General features: G+C 41.9%; 1 protein-coding gene across 5 annotated transcripts in view; it reads right to left on the bottom strand.

Annotated features, from left to right (window-relative positions):
- The window catches only part of CDCA2 (cell division cycle associated 2), a 110,716-nt gene that overhangs the window by 71,169 nt on the left and 19,683 nt on the right, over positions 1-19,864 (bottom strand). For 4 of the 5 annotated variants that reach the window (XM_055820147.1, XM_055820148.1, XM_055820153.1 and 1 more), the window contains exon 19: positions 8,544-8,668. The gene's annotated coding sequence lies outside the window, so the exon portion shown is untranslated. Of the gene's footprint in view, positions 1-8,543; positions 8,669-16,382; positions 19,252-19,864 lie in introns of those variants that run through there. The other variant, XM_055820151.1, reaches the window with a different exon arrangement.

Genomic DNA, 19,864 nt, shown 5'->3' with positions numbered 1-19,864 from the left:
TGTTAAGAGCCCTAAAGGCACAGTATTTTTCTTCAGGCATAGAGGAGGTAGCTTCACTTACTCAGCTTGTGAATAGAACTCTATTTTTTTCTGGAAGCACCATACCTAAGGCAGAAAAGCCCAGAACACCATGCCCACCCATTCCCAGATCGCCAGCGAGAGCTCTGTAGAGATGAACATCGAAACAGACGTGCCACCCACACAGCTCTGGACTGAGCCCTACCAAAGCAGCTCCTACACAAGCACAGCCACCTCTGCACACTATGAGACTGAAAACACGTCTGAAGATTCTCAGTGCCTCACACATCAGTTGCCTGACATAAAGAGATCTGCCTGATTTGAAGGCTGCCTTCTTTCCTCGTTTTGGATATTAAGCCTTTTTAAGGGTCTCTGATTCAGTACCTGTAATCAAGGGTTATTGTTGGTGACACCTATGGTCTCTGGCTAGAGTATAACCATCGCTTCTGTAAGACTTGAGAGTCCCTCACAAAATCTCTCACTGCTACAGTCCCCCAAGCTGGACAGGTTTAATCAGGCTATTGACATTCTGATATCAAGACGATTCATGTATTAGCAGATAGACGGTAAAGACCAACCACTATGTGGGCCAAACCCTCCACAGCTAGCTCATCTGACAGTCAGTAAGACTTTTCTGCATAAGGTGAGCAGGTTTTGGCCTCGTGGTGAAGAACAAGATCACCAGCTGTGTGCATTCAGTTTAAATATTCAGCCCATCTTTCAGCGAAGATTTATTTGTCATGTCCCTTGGCACTTTCTAGTCTAATTATTGAAGGCTATACATCCCCCCACCATCCACCCCAGAGCCTATTGTTTTTAAAGCGATACCATACAGCTCAATCTAAAGAAAGACGAATCACAAGATCATCTCAGTTGCAAATGATTGTGGAAACAGGTAAAGTTTTCTGTTTCTAGCCTGCACTTCTGTAGATCAGGGGATAAGAGACAATGGCCTCAGGCCTACACAGAAGATGTGTCGCACAGACAGCTTTTGCTCTCTAGCGGACAGTGCTGAAGTCCACCTGAAGACAAAATTGGGAATACCCTGTTGGCTCTTGTGACAGAACAGCTTGGAAGACGTACGTTCCTTCCAGGGTACTGGCAGGAAAGGTCTTTCCCACATTGCTCATCCTTTTGATTCTCAAATATACGTTGTGGTATTTTGCGACTCCACAGCATCTTTCAGCAAATTATGCTTTTAAACTCCCTTCACATATGACCTTCTAAAAAGCCAAGCAAACAAACAAGCAAAAACCCCAGCATATGCTTGTATAGTAGCATATCTTACTCATATAGCAACATTATGGTCCAAGATTCTACAGATTTTTCACAAGAATGAGTCATGAGCATCCCCATTTTACAGGTGGGAAGTTGAGGCTGGGAAAAGAGACAGGTGAGCGGACAGACATCCCCCAAGGTTACATCTTAAACTGCTGATGAGTTGGAAATGCATCCTTTTCCCTCAACACATGAAACGACAGTCCTTTCCAAACAATTCTACATGTGCAAAGGGGATAAAATATCTATAAGAAAATTTGTTCTACTGGTGAGCTTCCCAGGGGAGTTTGAATGACAGAGCGTACAACACCTTGACAGTGTCTATTTAAACAAAGGAAGCGCAGTGTACATGCCTCAGACATTTCTCCATAGAGTTCAAGGCAGCAAAGGTCACCGTATACTATACCTTTAAATAAAAGTAACCAGGATAAAGGGGAGAAACCTAAACTAGAGACTGCCAGCTGTGGGAAGAGAGGGCTCTGTGGGTAGCTGTCTGTTGCCATCTCGTGGACAAGAAAATATATTCCAAAATCAGAGCAGCAAGTCGGGGTCCAGAATCCCCCTTCTCAAGAAAATTCACTCTCTTTCCTTTTGGATCACCTCTGAACTCCTGTTCCGCTGTCTTCTCAGCTGCTTGTTGTTTTCTTTTAAAGCAAAGAGAATTTGTTCTTGTTGACTGAGAAATCCAGTGAAAGAACAGTTTGGATCAAATCTAGGAGTAACTTTAATTAGCTTGGAAGACAGGCTGAGAGGAGGAAGAGGGAGGGATGAAAGAGAAGAGGAAAGCAGATGAAACTCTTGCACCAAATGGCAAACAAAGGGTTTGCTTTGCAATTTCATGGATCAAGCAGTGGTCAAGGGTTGAAAACCCTTACTGAAAAATCTTAAGTGGCACTAAATTAACATACACTGGAAAGCGGGCTAAAAGTTTTCTTTTGTCATTAACAGTTGTGATTCAAGTTACCTCCTGGCTCTTCCTCTCCTGTTACAGTTTACCCAGGGCAGAAATTGTTTAGTGTAATTTATGCAATGCCAAGCCATGGGACTCTGTTGACTAATTCTGTAAAATAGGAGCTTTTTTATGCCTGGCAGCCCTTTTCAAGTCACCAGTTCACAAGAGCAAACAGCAAGAGAGGGAAGCGGGAACTCTGCCTGTAGGAGTTGTTATTCCTAAGCCTACCCTTTGAGATTTATGCATATTGGCTTAGATCACAAGATCAGACCAGCTCAGCAGTCTGCCAGTAAAAACAGCTAATACATTTACATCACCTGCCATATAACCCAGAAAAAGTCTTCCTGCCTCAGTTTCCCCACAGCAGAAATTGCAAATAATACCTTGACCTTAATTTATTAAAGCCTTTCAACCTGGTAAGTGTAGAGTTCTTCTAAAAGTTTACTATTATTAACATGCTATCTTTTGTAAAGATCCTTTAAGCTTTGGTGCCAACACGAGGTCAGGAAGATGATAATATCAATGATAGTATCCACATTAGAAAAATAAGGAACAAGGAAGATACAAGGAAGATGCCACAACACAGGCACTGACAGAGAGACTCATTTACATTTAGGCAGGAGTCCCCAAAGAAGGGACCCCCCAAAGCCAGAGACCACTTTTGACCACTTGGGCCCACCACACAGAAACCCAGCTGCAATGGGTATCTTTTCACGTGCGTGCAAGGGAGAACAAGGAGATTATCCAAGTTAACATCAAATCAAGCTGGTAGCCGTACGTGGTACACCTCTAAGCAGAAATTTTAACTCTCTATCAAAAACAGGAGGGCCAACATAGTTCCATGCCCCAGTCTGGAACATCACCATACAGACTGCAATAATATACCGTAGCGTGGTCTTCACTGGCTGGGAATATCTGCCCCCATTTCTCTATGCTCAGAACTCCTAAGTCTTACCTGGCAGTACTAATTAGGGCTTGCTCATACGGTTTATTTGGTACTTCTAAAGCACTTCTGGCATAAAAATGGGGGAGGTCCTTCCTAAGGGCATCACTACCCTCAACTGACATGCTGGGAGCATTACACAATGCAATATAATTTGAAGAAAAATCTTCATTGGAGATGACCAGACCACCACTACTACCTATTAGCCAAATATGGAACACCCACGGATCTCCGAGAATAAGCACACTGAAGTCTAGCACTGTTTGTCCTTTAATTTAGTTAACTGACATTCTTTTTAATGTCCAATGGACAGTATTTAAGGAGCGGGGAAAATGTTTCCCCATTACATTATGCCCCCAGGCAACGGAGATGATAATTTTCTACCCTACTAGGAAGGGCATCACACCATTAAATTGTGACAAATTAGTTTTGGGTTATGTGCTTTACTAGTCCCACATGGTAACTAAAACTTCTACATTATCTGACTGCAAAGCAAATCAGAAACGGTTCTGAGCCTACAGCGTGACAGACTCTGAGAACAGAGATTGCTCCTCGCTCACTGCTGAACCAAAACGAAGCCTCAAAATGGCTTAGACAAGAACATCCTTGCTTACCTTAGTGCCTTACTCTGCAAATACGCCGTCAGGCTCAAAGGGAGTACTCGCCAAAGAACATGCTATTCAGCAGAATCTGGGTTTTGTTCACCTTCCGTTCCTACCTGGCCTTTTAACCAGCTGAAAGCACCTGAAAAAGCCTGGTTCAACAGATAAAACACCAGAGCAGAAGTCTATGGGACTGTGTTCTTCTCTTGGCTTTGCTGTATGAGCTTAAAAAAGAAATACAACATACTTTGTGGTTTCGATGTCCTTCAGAACATTTCTTGAGGTGTTAAACCGTCTGGGGAGGAAATGCCTCTTACGGTACGTGCAAAACAACACTTTTCTTCTTCAAATGCAGACTCCTCACGAGGCAGTGAACTACCCCGAAGAAGCCAACCGCAGAACTTGGGATGGAAACGTGGCCCTGTACTACAGCAGAATGTGTCCCATGGAGAAACCTGGGCTAACAGCTCCGATGACCTTGCTGTGGTAACCTGGATAAATAACCCAAGTCTTCATTCATACCCCTTTGCCTTTCAGCTGGTACTATGTGTGACAAGCCAGGCTCTAACTTCTGGAAAGGGATACTGACCTCAGATCTAGCTCTTGCTTTTACCGTAGAGATCTCCAAATATTCACAGAGCAGCTGTTGCGCCAACACAGTGTTCAGCTATGTCCAGATAAACTGGCACCGGTTGTGGATTACCCTAATACCTAAGATTAGACAGTTTGAAAAGGGAATTACCACTGCTATTTCAACTTAAAATCATCGGTCCCAATCCTTACTTTGCAAGAATGGAGTGGATTCCTGGCACTCTTATTTCCAGGTGATTGAAGTGTCCAGGAACATTTTCAGCTGGTAAATCAGCAAGGTTTTCACTGTTCCCCTAGAGCTCAGGTGTTCTGTTACCCTCAGTCTAAGCTGATACAGGAGTAGGAACCCAGCTGCACAGCATCTCGAGGGAATGGACCAGCGAAGTAAAATATCCTGAGGGAAATGTTTTTTGGTGACCCTAGCGAGTTCCTCGTTGATGATGCATTCGATATATGTACATACAGGGGTCAAACGCACAACTGGATCCATCAGCGTCAAACGAAATACCCCTCTCTAATCAGGTAGCTCCATTTACACCACGGCAGGATATAAACCTCAACCCTCTCACCCAGATTTTGAACACACCAACCAGCAGTCCAGCCACCAGTTGACTTCCCACGTGCTGGGAAGTACAAGAAATCTAATAAATAAACTACCGTGGCAAGATCTCCAATTCCATTTCTGCAGATGTCCTGATAAATATCCAAACATTTAGGCAGTTCTCCAAATTCATGCTGAATTACAAACCTTCTCAAGATCTGCTCCACTTTATTCTGCAGAATTCCATCAAATTTGGACGCTTAGGTATTTAAGACTTTTTTGAAAAGTGCAGAGTGAGTGAAAGGAAGGGAGAACAAAAAGTTAGCAACCCACCCTGCCATATTTATTCTGGTCTGCATCATTTAAAAAAATGAGCACTAAAAGACTGAGTGGAGCTCACCCAATGTTTTATAATGTACTGTAATTTCTCAGGAAAACGCTTTGTGAAAAGTAAGCAATATATCCTAGTGTATAAGTATGTAACCATAGTTTCCCCCACCATGCAAAACATCTGTGACCTTGCACAGAGGTCATCACTGCAGTAGTGTTTCTCTTTACTTTTAAAGAAATGTCAGGCCATTTTTTATACAAGACTTATGACAGGGTGCTGTTTATTGTATCACAAAGCCACTATAACTCCAGCACAAGGAAACTGCTATTATTTGGAGAGTATATATCTTCCTGACTAGCAGTAAAGATGAAAATAAGAAGGGTAGTTTTCAGAGAGTAAAAGTTAGAGTCTCCCTTAATGACACCAGCATCTTCTCCATGACTGAAAACTGAACCATTACTGGACTGCTCCATCTGATTAAGGCTCAGATTTTGTGCTGGGGTTTTCTATTAGGTCACACAGGGTTTATGCTCATCTTCCACTGAAAATGGTGCCGAATTCTTAAGGTTTTGAGGTCTCTCACATGAACATACAATCAGTTTAGCCACTGGACTTAAAAAATTTCAGCTCCCTTCAGCAGAGGCATGCTTCCCTCCCCACACCACTTTACGCAGAACCAGATTTTTTGTTTCACATGGAAAGTGTTGGAGAAAATGTCAAGGACAATTTGGGGCCAAACAAAAAATCATTTCCAGTCACCTCTATTTCCTTTTTACCTTTATCATGGAAAATTGCTTGTGGCTTTTTCTGGTAGCTCTGTTCAGTCCTGAACGAGTACACTGTGGGGGCACCAGGCTGTGCAGGCTGCATCTTTTAAATCAGAAGTCTAACTGAGATACTAACTAGTTGTGTTCATTGAAGGTCCCTCGGTACTTTTCGCAAGACTAACCTCTGTATCCTGGCCAAATTCCAGCTCAAGTAATTACAATCTACTTTCCCAAACATCCCTCTTCTTTCCCTGCAGCACTTTCAATTGCATATGAAATTATTCTATTATCTAATTATAATAGTGCCCACAGACTGCTGTCGAGCTTGGGGATTCTGTGTGGTGCTAGGGAGAGCACAGATGCCCACAGAGCCCCCTGGCTTCCCAGCAGCATCCTATGCCAGTGCTGAGACCCGCGACTTCCTCGCTGTGGCTCTGAAATGCTGGACCGAAGAACAGGGTTCAATTTGAAATTCAATACAGTAAATCAGGATTAGAAAGAGAAGCAAAAGAAAGAAATACGTAAGCTTGACAAAGAAAGCAAAAAAGGGACAGGTCCTGCTGGTGGTGTTTTAGGCTGACTGTGTGCTATTTCATCAGTAGCACCCCCCACAGTAGATGAAAACAAAGCTGCCCAGCGGACATCTATGCTGCTTAACAAAAAGCACCGTAGAGGAACGTCCCAGCAAGCAGCACGCCTGCTGGAAGAGCCACCCAAAGTGCCATCGTGTACCAGGTCTGAACTGTAAGTTGAGCGCCCACACTGGCTGTAACTCAACAGATACGTTGCTTCTGATTGAGCCGTGATTGCACGGTGTGATCGGCACCCCACACACTTCGGGCAGCTGGGGTTACCATGCCTTCCACAAGCAGACAGGGGCTCACTCTGCTTACGCTTCAAACAGACCATATGCCAAGCGCTGCTAATACAGGTCCAAGTTCAAGCTAAGAAGTGTTGCCAAGAGGCAGGATGTTATCAGATTGGTCTTAACACCATGTGAATGCAACTACATGCCTAGGTGCTTCACTGAATTATGAAGCCTTTGATTTCTGGAATGAAGGGGGAGGTGGATTGGAAGGAATCACCTTTCCTCGTTAAGTATTTGCACAAGCAAACAGTAGGGGAATGACTAGACTTTTTAGGAACTCCATTCCCATTTAAGCAGCCAGATTTTAAAAACCAAGCAAACACAAATGGAAAAATGCAGAAGAAGTCTGAAATACCTTTCTCAGCATATTCAATTAAGTCAACTGCTCACAAATATTACACAGCTTAAATTCAGAGAGATGACATTTAGAGGACAGCAAGTTTTTTTCCTGATCATTTTGGGAGATCATCTTTGAGATGTTTAACACAGAACTGACCACAGAACAGCCATTCACCACAAAGTGCATCCTAGCGTGCACCAATATGAACAGCAGAGTAGAAGAAAGTGATCAGAGAAATCCTGTCAGCTTTTTTGAAATGTTTGTTTGTGGTTCATTGTCATTAATTGGAAAAAAAATATTTGTAGTTCTTTGGGGAGAAGAATCATTTGTTCACATTTTTTCTCCTATACATCATAAGTCATATTTATGTAATAGCTATGAAGACATTTCAGTTTAGATTGTTGATGCCTTTGTACCTTTAAGCATAGGTTTTGAAGTGTGTTTCCTTATAATGCTATAATTTAACTTCAACATTTTTAAATGAAAATGGCAGCAGGATGCAGCCAGCATATGCTATGTAGTCCACAGAGGGCAATTATTAATTTCCCAGTGGATACCTTTTCTTATGGTGACTGGCAGTGGGGTTTTTTGTTTGCTTTTTTATATTATTATTATTATTACTCAGGCCTTTTAAATAAAACATTGCTAGATGTCTGTATCTCAATACACCTGCTGTGCCAGTGATTACACTGTGTTTAATGGCATGTCTATCTTGGGAGAGCATAGCCGAGTGTAAGAGGGGACTGGAAAGGACAATAAAACAGCTGTTGAATTTGTACATCCCTACATTCCAGTTGAGGAGCTGTCACCAACCTGCTAGGGCCTGGCACGGGCCTTGGTAGTATCTGAGCTCCAGCCCTGGTTCTGACACTAACTTAGCTGCAGTCTTGCTCAAACCTGTAATTATCAGGCAGGCTTGTAGCTGAACGCTGAAACGGTGCAGGAAAGAAACAAACACAAAGTTTTCCAGCAGTGGCTTGTACTGACCAAATTTTTCTTCTGCTGAAGATAATAACGGACATGAGAACGATGAAACTCCAGTAATAATAGCACCATCCGTACTACCAGGAATGTTTCAACAATGCGCTTACAAAATACACCTTGAAGATCATCCCTAAAAATGTGAATCATCAGTACAGACCAAACCCAATGTACAAATTTCACACCTGAGCAAAGACCCTGACAATTTGTCAACTTGGACTAGGGAAAGACATGCGCAATGGTAAAGCAAATACACAACTAACTGCAGGTCTACATGAATGGAACTAACTACACTTTAGCCCAAGCTTGACATTTCGATTTTGTTCCTTACCTCAAAAAGTGTGGAGATGAATTCCTTTGCTTTTCCCAAACGTAAACTGTCCAGTCCTCTGTAGCTAGATACTCAGCAGATAGCAGCGGGGTAAAAATATCACGCAGATAGTACCAAGATCCATGCTTTAATAAAAAACCAACCAAACAATCAATCAAAAACAAACAAACAAAAAAACCAACCCACAAACAAACAACAAAAACACCCACTAAGCTGAATTTAAATGAAGAGCGAACAGGGCAATGACTCTACAAAACCAAACCACTGTCACCCAAAGTGCTACCCCAGTCTGTGCATTTCTAATGGCTTCTCATCTGCAGGCAACAGAAAAATGCCACAATTCTGCTTTTTTTCTAGGACGAAGCCTCAACTCTGCAGCAAGATCCACACAGGTGGATTCTTGTATCTGTTTAGAGCCCCATTAATTTTGTGAGACAAAAGAAACCACTTTGGCAGATTCACCCAGAACTTTTTTCTTATAAAGATGCTCTTGAAAAAAGAGTAATTCCAAAAGCAGGTCCAAGTTCAAACCCAGCATGCCAATACAGTGATAAATAAAAAAAAACAGGGAAGTTTCACAGACTACTGAACATATGTCATCAGAGCTGAGAGATAAGTTACATGTTACAGATACCAGCCAAAGAATTGGCAGGAATAAAGACTTGATTCTTATAATACTTGGACAACTCTTTATTAAAAAAAAAAAAAAAGTATTCCATTAACTGCATCACTTCTAAATGGCCTCGTATCGTACTTGAGGCTGAAGTAGTTACTGAAGAAAGATCAAGGGTTAAGCTGCACGCCGCACAACAGCACAAGACTTTAAAAGAAATAATAAAAAAAAGCTTCATCCAATTTTTTTTCCAAATTAAATCAAGAACATTCATAATTAGTTTTTACACCGGAGACATCTAGTGGGAAATGAAAGAACTGAAAGAGCCATAAGCTGCCTTCGCCCTTTCATTAATATTTGCTCCCAAATGCAGGTCAAATAAATCTAACTCACAGTTTGAAATGAGTAGCTTTAAAACTGATGTATTACTTTCTGCTCGGATTTATGCCACCCATTTTGGATAATTACTCCCAATGCTTTTTCCCTATTGTATTCAAAGCTTCTTCATAAGAACGAAACGAAGTTGGGTTCCTTGAGATCTCTTCTGCTTTTAATAACTTTTCATTCCCCTCCACCCCTCCCCATCCTCAAAGATTACTTCCACCTTTGCAATTTAAGGCAACTGGATTTGTGCTGGCAGACACCTTGCACTCATTTATGTATGTGTTTTGTTCCCTGCTGTGATAAATTGCACTGTCCAGGCACACAGTAAAAGACCATCCTGCCCTGCATCCAAGGCCCTGATCCTGTGAAAATGTACCCATGTGCTTGAGTTTATACACTGAATAAATTTACCAAAGCACACGTGTAAGCCCTGTTCTCACAAGATTTATGCACATCAATAGGGTTACGCACAGTGCATAAAGTTAAGCACGTGTTTAAGTCATTACGAGACTAGGAACGAAACACACAAAGGGTAGAAGGGAAAATAGATGGACAGAAAGGTGACTTAATTTGCCCTACGTCATGGTAGTCACGTCCACATGGCACAATGCAACATGTGTCCAGAGATACCTAAACTAGTCCTACAAACCTTGCTGTTACAGGAAGAAGCTCAGTCCCACCAGCAAGCCACCCTGGCTCAGGCCAGCAGACCTACTAGGCAGAAGGGCTAATTAGCCTGAGCAAAGCATCACGCCAACACAGCTCTACAGCTTTTAGAAGCTGAGCTAAAAGCTAAAACACGTACCAGTGCACAGCATCGCATTGTACTTTTTTTAAGAGTTTCCAGACAAAGCCAGTAGGGACAGAACTATGTCTTCAGCACTGCTTCTTAGCATTTTCTTTTTTGGCTGTTTTGCTACCTCAATGCAGTCGGGGGGAAGAAGCCGTTTTGCTGAAACCCACAGCAGAAGCGTGTCATGCCTCAGTGCAATGCCAGAAAATGAACCAAAGGGAACTACCTTCCATCTCCATGCAAAACATTTTGACATGAGAGAGAAACAAAGGGAAGAAGGGGACAACTGTAAGGAAACACAACACAACATTGCACCTTACTCAGGGTGTGGTGCTGCAAACGAGACAAGAAAATGTGACCTCGTGAGCTCTCTAGGCCCATGTAGAAGAGCCAGGATACCCACAGAAGTCCTCCCCTACAGATCTGGGAGCACCACTGAGGCCTTCGAAGCTGATCCATTAGAGACATCCAAGTTTCCACTTCATTACAAATCCACATGGGAAATCAAACCTTCTCTGCTGTCTCTCCTTTGGTATCTGTAGGCTTTTAGAGATTTCATCTATATCGTTACAGCAACGTAGTTAAATCACCTTCTTGTTGTCTGTAAAAGAGCAAAAGGAGAAGCCTGGGTTTGGTAGCATAAGACCTGGGAAAATCGGGTAACGTTATTTTCGCTGTGTGCTGCTGGGTTTGGAGAAAGCTGAATTCAGGCAACCGTTTTGCCTTTCCATCCCCTCCTCCACCTTTTGTGCTGCACATCACCAGCTGCAAGAGGGGTCTATCACTTCAGATTTAAGACACCTGGCTTCTGCATTTGCAGAGAAGTAAGAACAGGTACATGCTACCTGCTCTATACGGGCTGTATTTGGGGTTAACAATTGTGTGACATCGGATCAGCTTAGTGCTTAACCTTCTGTGTCATTATTTTCACTTCATAGATACATATAATTGCTCAGTTACGACAATTCTTTTGCAAAAAGTGGTTCTCCATAAGATGTCTATCTGTTTGCCTCCCTCCCCCTCAAAATACCAGGTACCCAGGTGTCTTAAATCTGAAGTGATAGACCCCTCTTGCAGCTGGTGATGTGCAGCACAAAAGGTGGAGGAGGGGATGGAAAGGCAAAACGGTTGCCTGAATTCAGCTTTCTCCAAACCCAGCAGCACACAGCGAAAATAACGTTACCCGATTTTCCCAGGTCTTATGCTACCAAACCCAGGCTTCTCCTTTTGCTCTTTTACAGACAACATGCACCACAGATGCAAAAATATACTCTCTAAGGCCTGCAAACCTCAAATTCATGTTTGAAATTCATTCAAAGCCCCATGTCACGATCGGCTTACATCTTTGCTGACCAAACACCCCGATACCCTGCTGTCCTAACAGCACACAGACTGAAACGAGACCTCAGATTGGAATTTAGGGAGAATCTGGAAGCAGACTTGGTGGCTTGCTCTGGAAGGAGACAGTTTCTAGCAGAGGAGCCTGTGAACCCAAGGGGAGTTAAACCAGGACCGCGACTGGAGGAAGCCCAGGTACTACCCCCATGGCTTATAATGGCTGGGGACAGTGTTTAAGAGCATTTTGCACAGGAGTTTTTTCACTGCACGACCAGCAAAACTTCATAGCTCCCCTAGAACCTTCCAAGAAGGAAATAAGCTCAGGCAGCCTGGTGAAACCAAACGAAAGGGTAACCCTACTATCAGTGCTGGGGTCCATTTTTTAGTCTCCAGGAGAGTTACCTCAAGAAAAAGATTTGACAAAGAGACCAAGAGTTCAGACAGCTCCCAGCCCCCACTGAGCAGAACGGTTCTGGGGAAGAAGACAAGCATTACCACTGTGATCAAAACCCACGGCTTTCTTCACACACAAAGCAACGCCGCATCCCATTCTCCAAGCACCAAGCAGGATCTGCTCCGAGCCAGCTCCGGGGTGACACTTTGTCCCCCATACAGCCCCCCCACCCCGCCCCCAACAGCAAGCTCACAGCTCCTCCCCTGCTTTCAGGTATCAAAACTATATTCATTAGGTCACAGAAGTGGGGAAAAGGTAAATATAAAAAGTAATTTGAGGGGAAAATCCTCTCAGAGAACTTACCCTCTGCAAAACGCAGCGTCACCAGAGCCAGCGCCGAGGAGGAGACTGCAATTAGGGGTGATGGAAGGCACCTGAGCCCAGGCTGCTCCACAGGTGACTCATCAGTCCCCCCGCACCTGCCCCGTCTGGAATGCCCCTCCTTGGGGAAAGGGAGGGTGGCTGTGAAAAGCACTCCCAAGGCCACAAAATTCAAGCAGAAAAAAGGAGAAAATGAAAACATAGTACTTTGCTTTCTGAATTTTAGCGTATCTGGACTTATAGCCACCTCTGTTGTGAGAAGGGAAGGTAAAAACTTACGAATTTTTTGGATCTGCTTTGCATTCATCACAGACATTTAATCATTAGTTTATTGATTTCTATGCATGTTTATACATTTCTCTGCGCACATGGCTCTTTGACTTTGCTAAATCTATCTGGAAGGGACAGGCCAGCAGGTCCCAACATTCTTTTTCTCTATGCAAAGTAACTGCTAAATCTTTTAAGAAGCTTTTGTCTACAGAGATGCAGTGTTTTGAGGTGTGGCTTTCATGCAGCACATCACAGAGGAAGTGCACACCCCTGGCAATCATGAAAGTTTGATTTCCAGACTTGTTTATTTCTTTGCTTCCCTTCAGCACATTCAGTAACTAATTGTGAAGGGAAAACTTGTCCTCTCCCAGAATTAGAGGCTCCAGGTTATTTGAAACACTAATAAGGACAAGACCAAAAAAAAAAAAATAAATCAAAATCACATTTGCTTACTTCTCTGGAGTGATTAACTGAAGTCTTGCCAGCTAAAAGAAAAAAAACCACCTAAAAAGTAAGAAGAGGCTACACGGGGGGGAGGATAAGAGCATACACTTTATTCAGGCAGGCAGACTTGTTCCACCTGCTGAAGAGAGGAAATGAAATTAATTCCTCTGTTTTGTTTCTTCCCCCTTTATAACAGAGCTAATGTCTTGTATTCCCTGTCCCCACCTGCTGGTAGCAAAGAATTACCCATTTTCTAGGCTGGATCGTAGAAGAAAATTGATATGTAGAACATCGAAGAAAAGTTTGAAATGGAAAACCAAGTGGTATGGTGATGGGATGAAGGGGGAAATCCGAGAAAGACAGAGAGATATTAAGCACTTTGCTGAAGTGCAGCTTTGGCTGGAGCAGGTAAGATGCATGTGGCACTTGGGCTTAATCGTGACTCAAACTGGCCATTTTCCACAGGCCAGTGTGACTTGCAGCTGCCCTGAATGAAAGCAGGAAATTGCATTTTTGCTATTTATAAACTGTGAGAGTGAAATAACATGAATACTGTATGCCTCTCCCGATCCCCATCTGTGGGGTTTTAAGTATCTTATAAGCCCCAATAGATTGTGCTTCTCAGATCTTATAAGGGCATTCTCATCATACCGACCCATAACCCGGTTCAGCATAACTGCACCATTGTCTTCCCTTATGTTAATTTGGATAAATTACCTTTTGGGTTATAGCTCCTGTACAGCTCAAGCTAAAGCAGGGTTGTTTTTTTTTATTTCAAGGAGTAGGAGCCAGTGCTTTTGGAACAAGATGGCTCTTCTATTTGCACTGACTTTGTCACCACATGGCTTCTTAAATGACAGTCACAACACCCTAACAGGGCTACAAGCTTGTTTACAGGACTTATTTTCTCCTGGACTTGTTCACGCTTTGTACCTTCAGGTATATCAAAACCACAACGTAAGAACAAAGTCTACAGTCTCAGGCGAAGTCAGCCTAACGCAGCAAGGATTATCTCTAAATCAACCCAGTTTGTATGTAGTCTAATGCAAAAACGTATTGGGGGAAAAAAAAAAAAAAAAAAGATCTACCTGCCACTGCAACATAAATGTTGCAGCAACAGAAAGGAATGGGTCTGCCTCCACTGTAAACGTGGGGTTACTCCACCAGCTAAAGATTACCAACAAAAATCACTTCATGCTGCAAACAAACATTAAACTCGGGCTGGCTTTACAGTAACATGTATACTAACAGATCCTACGCCTTGCAAAGAGGTAGCTCAAGTTGCAAGCAAGACCCTTTATTCTGTAGCATTTCTGTTCATTGCAATTTCTCAGATGAGTCACCTATGAGAGTTTACAACAAAGTACTAACTTACCCAAGTGAGTTGTTCAAACAGATTACGGCTTGTAAAATTTCCCCAAGTAGAGCACTGTTAACTAGAGACTCTGGTGCTGCGCTACTTACCAGATGGGAAAAAAAAATTTAGTTTCTACTAGATATTGTGAAGTTCAGCTTTGCAGGGCAGGGAAATTCCCACAGGGACAGGAAAAGCTACAGCTGATGAGCACATCCATAAAAATAATAAAAAAGGCACTGATGATTGTACCAAGATAACGACAGGAAATAAAAAGATTTCAAGCACTGAACACTCCAGTATATTTAATCAAAATGCTTCTCCAAAGAGGCCTCCTGACTGAAAACTTGCGTTCTGGAGCTTCTGAGCTGGGATCCCTCCCGTCACTGTCATAGTGGGTAATCAGCTCTATAACCTATGTAAGTCTCAAGTCCTTCCACATCAGATACTTCTTCCTTGTCTACAGGAGGCTTATTAAGACTCTCATCTACAAAGCAATTGGAAAAGGGACAAAGCAGTTTCAGAGAACTGCCAAGTAGCACTGTGTTTCACAACACTTTACGGTGAGATCCTACAAACCGTGCAAATGTACTTTGCAAAGCGAGTGAGGAGACTGCTATCGCTTAAAGAGGTTGCAAACTAAACTGAAACTTTTCATAACTGAAACGGGAGAAAGGGACGAAGGAAAGGAGTTACAAAAAGACAATGTTTCATGGCACAGAAAGTGCAATCAGAACTCCCTATCAGCTGTGTAGCTGAAAACACAGCCCCGAGAGTGTCAGCTGATCCAGCCACCATGAAGTCCTTCCCCAGAACTCACCCACAAGCAAAAGCCCAGCACCTGACTTCTGTCCTTTTCATTCTGAAGAAATTCTCGTAAGAGAAGCCTAAAGGTTAGCAGAAGAGACCCAGAAAACTTTCATCCCAGGACCCTCAAACGCTGCCTGACGGAACAATGCAGAGGGCCATCGGGCTGTAGTGGAGCATGCTTGATGCACCTTTAAACGGGTTAGATCAAATTAAGAGTCCAAAAAGAAATCATTACCTCCCTTCACTTAAACATCTTTCTTAATAAAGTATCCCAGGATTGAATTTCAGGCCCAGTGTTTTCAGGGATATACGGGTTATTTCCAAGCCGAGCTATTACCAGTGAATGCGGTGACATTAATATGAGTAAATGCAGGAAAAAGGATGAAATAAAACATATCCTATTGAAGGAAATGAGAGCTCCTTAAGAAAGAAAAACACACATAGGAAAGACGTGGGCATATCAGGATACAAATGGGACACTGGGGAGTGCCGGATTCCACAAGCATGATGTTATTGAAGTGTTTGATACCAGAGTAAGCACCTGCAGATATGAATTACATCCTTGTTCAGACCACTAACATCGGAGTACTGACATCTCAGGAAGTGCTTATGTTATATTTCAAATCCCACTGCCAACTGCATAAATATCAAATAAATCAATCATAGATATAAAAGACATTATCTTAAGGACTTCAAAAAGCTGAACAAGCCACCTCTCTTCTAAAAGTAGTACCACCCTTAAATCATTTGGGCTTTTTCTGTCCATTGCACCTGAACAGCAATAACATTAATGTTGTTGACCATCACACATTAAAAGCTTCACCTCTGTATACAGAGATAGAATAGGGATAGAAATAGTTTAAACCAGTAATCACTCAGTAATCAGGCCAAAGGTTTTGCACACTGTAAACAGACTTTCCACTGCCTTCAGGAGGTGGCCATCTCATTTTACGCATGTAGAAACCGAGGCATCAAACTATGAAAGGACTTGTGCAATATCAAGAGAGCTCTAGAATGTCAGGAGCAAAACAAACTCAGGACTAGGAGTCCTTGAAATGTTCATTAGACCATGCAATCCTTATTCTCAGTGCATTTTGAGAAGCTATTGCTGACCACAACAGAGGTTGCAATCTAGAAATGAAGCGGTTTTGCACTCAAAAGACATTTTGTCATCTGCACGTATCAGATAAAAAGACTATTAAAAATAGACTACAAACAGTTCACGTCATTTTAAAGGAATCTTGTGATTTAACTGAAAGCGTCTATTCTGTGTTGAAAAAATAAGGTCTTAAGTTTCTGCTACTTTTTAAATAATTTTTTAAATTAAAAGTTACAAATACCAAAACAAATACAATAAACCCCTACATTTTAATAAACTAAGATTTTACTAGCGTTATGGATTTTTGGATTTTGAGAACACTTTTCAATTTAAGAGTTTCCCTATAAGCTCTTATTAGGTTGTTATTCTTCCTTGCTTGCTACGGCAGTCTTAATTACTGTTGCTCCAAAACCAGCTACCATCCATCTTATTCAAGCAGGGACTATTTGGCCATACCGCTAAATCATCTGGTATAATCAGTTTTTAAAAGTTTGTTCTGCAATGAAAAAATGGCTGAGAAAGGAAGCAAAAGTAAATATATCTTTTTACATTTTGTTAACAGCAGCAGGAAGATTAAGTGGCCATTCTACCAAATATTCATACGAATTCAGAATTTTTAAGCAGAAGTGTATTAGGAGCCACATATTCTGGGAGACATTAAAAAAGAAAGATCTGCTATAAGGGACAATTTTTCAATTGGAATGAGTTTGCGAATGAAAATACAAGTATCAGTAGACTCTAAGCTTCATGGCTGGTGATAATTTCTCTCAAACTCTTGAGAACACAGGTTCTCCAAACCCAGGTAATTTCCAAGAGGAAATATTTGCAGGACTACTGCTTTGCACAGAGCATACAGGGAGCGCCGGGAGAAGCTCTGGTCCAGCATCATAGCCTCATGCTGTGCAGGCGACGGAACTTTATTTTCAGAGAAGCACCACCATTAAAGGACACTAACATGACTTGTCACTTGCTCTGGAGCTGGTGTAAGTATTGCAGCCCAAACAGCCCATCTGCTGCGTTAGAGGCTTCAGGAGCACTGGGAATTGCCAGCATCAGAAGCCTACGCTGTTACCGACTTTGCTGCATTTGTTCAGTGGCAAAAATGAAACATCTAAATAGCTGGTCGCATCAGGCTTCTGGACGGCAGGTCCAAGTGCTGATCTTAACAACCGAGCCTTTTTTCTCTACTGGAATAATACAGCACATCCGTGCTCTCACCTAGAACCTGCTGCAGCCAACATGAGTATTTCCACTGATTCCAGTATGCTTCAGAACATGCTCTCTCTTCTTACAATCTTCCATTATCTATTATATGCTCTGTTATTGAATGATTTCATAACCTGAATGTAGCAATAATATGCAGTGTGTATTTAATATGATTACATAATTTAAATATGTTTTGGCACAAGTCTTTTACAATCTTGTGCCAATTTCCAGACACCAGTTTTGGTGCCAGTCTCTCAGCAGCTGGACCAGCTTAATGGTCTGTCTTGTTATGAACAGTTAAAAAGTCTGCCTATCATGTTTTTCCTTTAGAAAAACAACACTTTTTAGAAAGATTAGATATCAAATAGGAATAGAGAAAGCATATGTAAGGCTTGACCTTCTCTTCAGCCTCTTATGATTGTAGAGTATCAAATCCTTTGAGTGAGAAAAACAAATTTAATTAAGCTTTTGCTTGTTTTTGTTTTTCTAAGGAGAGACCGAAGGTGCCAAACAAAAGATTTGGGATACAAAGACTCTCCCTTTGCCCATCAAACAAATCTGGGGCAGTAGAACACGGTTTGCTCAAAATACCAGCAGAAACATGACTCAAGTATCACAGGAGGCTCCTTTCTAGTTCCGCTCCATGGTAAAATTCAAGTCACTCATGAAGCACCAAGTGTCCTGCCCTGGGGCATGTTTGTCCAGGAAGTTATTCTTCTAGGTTTTATTACACTGCTATGTATTTCCATTTTGTATTCTGTAAGGTAACGGTGTGAACCTAAAGATGAACAATTCAAAATGTTCCACATCAAACTTGCACGTGGAATATGCTTTTAGGTCCTTAACTGTCTGCAAAACAAAATGTAGACCTTTGCGAAATTGCAAGCTTATCAGCTTTCAAATAATAACTCTATACAGTAGAGCTGCCACATTAAAAAATAAAATAAAAACTGATGATGTGCACTAGTAAATTCAAGGAGTATATTTCTCCTTATTCTGAGATTTTCATTTGACATAGGAAGCCATATCAAGTGCCTCCATCACTGATGGGGAACCAGTCCATATGCAACAGGAAACACGATCAGGCATTGTTCGTAGGGCTGCTGTCCCATTAATCCACCCAAATCCTTCTATCCCCTGGTCTTCCCAGAGGTTCCTCTCATTTTAATCCCCCAAAAAATCCTAAAATCAGCGTTTCCAAGGAAGCTTTCATAATTAAGATTTCATTAATAGTTTGCATTAAAAAAAAAAAACCAAAAAAAAAATCGTTATGCAGCATTGTCAAAAATGAGACATTCCATTTCCAGCGTTCAGTTCACAAGATACAATAAGAGCGGGGGAAAATGTAATGACAAAAACAAAAAAGGTTCAAGTTTCCTTAAAAAAGACTAACCACCACCCCCTCCCCTCTGTTCAGCTGCAGTAAGGTGAAAGGCTAAATGTGGACAGAATGGTAATATGTAAGCGGTTTCTAAGCTTTCTGGTGGGAATACTTAACAGCGTAAGTATGTTTCCCCTGGAGACCTTCTCCACCATTTGGTCCAATTTCTTACTCCAAGAACTGAACCAATTCATGATGTAATGCTCCAGGGAAAACATTCCTCTCGAAAAAGAGTATCTTCCTAGGGAGAAGTTTGAAGAAAACATCTTAATATTGTTTAAACAGCTTTTGGCACGGTCATACTAGTTGCACTGCATTCAATACTGAAAGCAGAAGACAGGCAGGCTAAAAATATGGAAACGGAAAATTTTTTAGGATTTAGTTTAAGACTTCTTCTCATCTACCACCCCAAGTCCCTAGCCCTTGCTGATCCTTAATGGAATGAGAAAAAAGACATTTTCAGAAGCAGAGATATTTTTTTTTTTGCTAATAAAAGGGGAACAATTTAAGGCTTTGGCTATTCTGTGTGTCAGTATGAAACCACATACTTAATTCTGCCTACTGCCTTATCATTTTCTTTAACTCTTACACAAAGGTGCCATTCCAAAGCACTTAACACCACAGATCTGGCTGCAACTAAGGCTCTTTGTGGCTCTATTAAGAGGCGCTATGCCAAGCGTTAGAAAAAGTTCCTGGCAGCAATGCTTTAATTTGCTTAACTTGCAGTATCTTGCGTATGCATACATTCTCTGTGCTACCAACTGCTTTGCTTCCCTTTTTGGATCATCATCCTGTGAACCAAGCTGTCGTTTCTGTGACTGGCAAGAGTCAGGCGCTGGTGTGTTAAGCAAGAG

The sequence above is a fragment of the Falco peregrinus genome, chromosome 17 (genome assembly GCF_023634155.1).
Source record: "Falco peregrinus isolate bFalPer1 chromosome 17, bFalPer1.pri, whole genome shotgun sequence".
Lineage (NCBI taxonomy): Eukaryota > Metazoa > Chordata > Aves > Falconiformes > Falconidae > Falco > Falco peregrinus.
The sequence above is the reverse complement of the archived record's forward strand: the minus strand, read 5'-3'. Positions and strand labels throughout refer to the sequence as shown.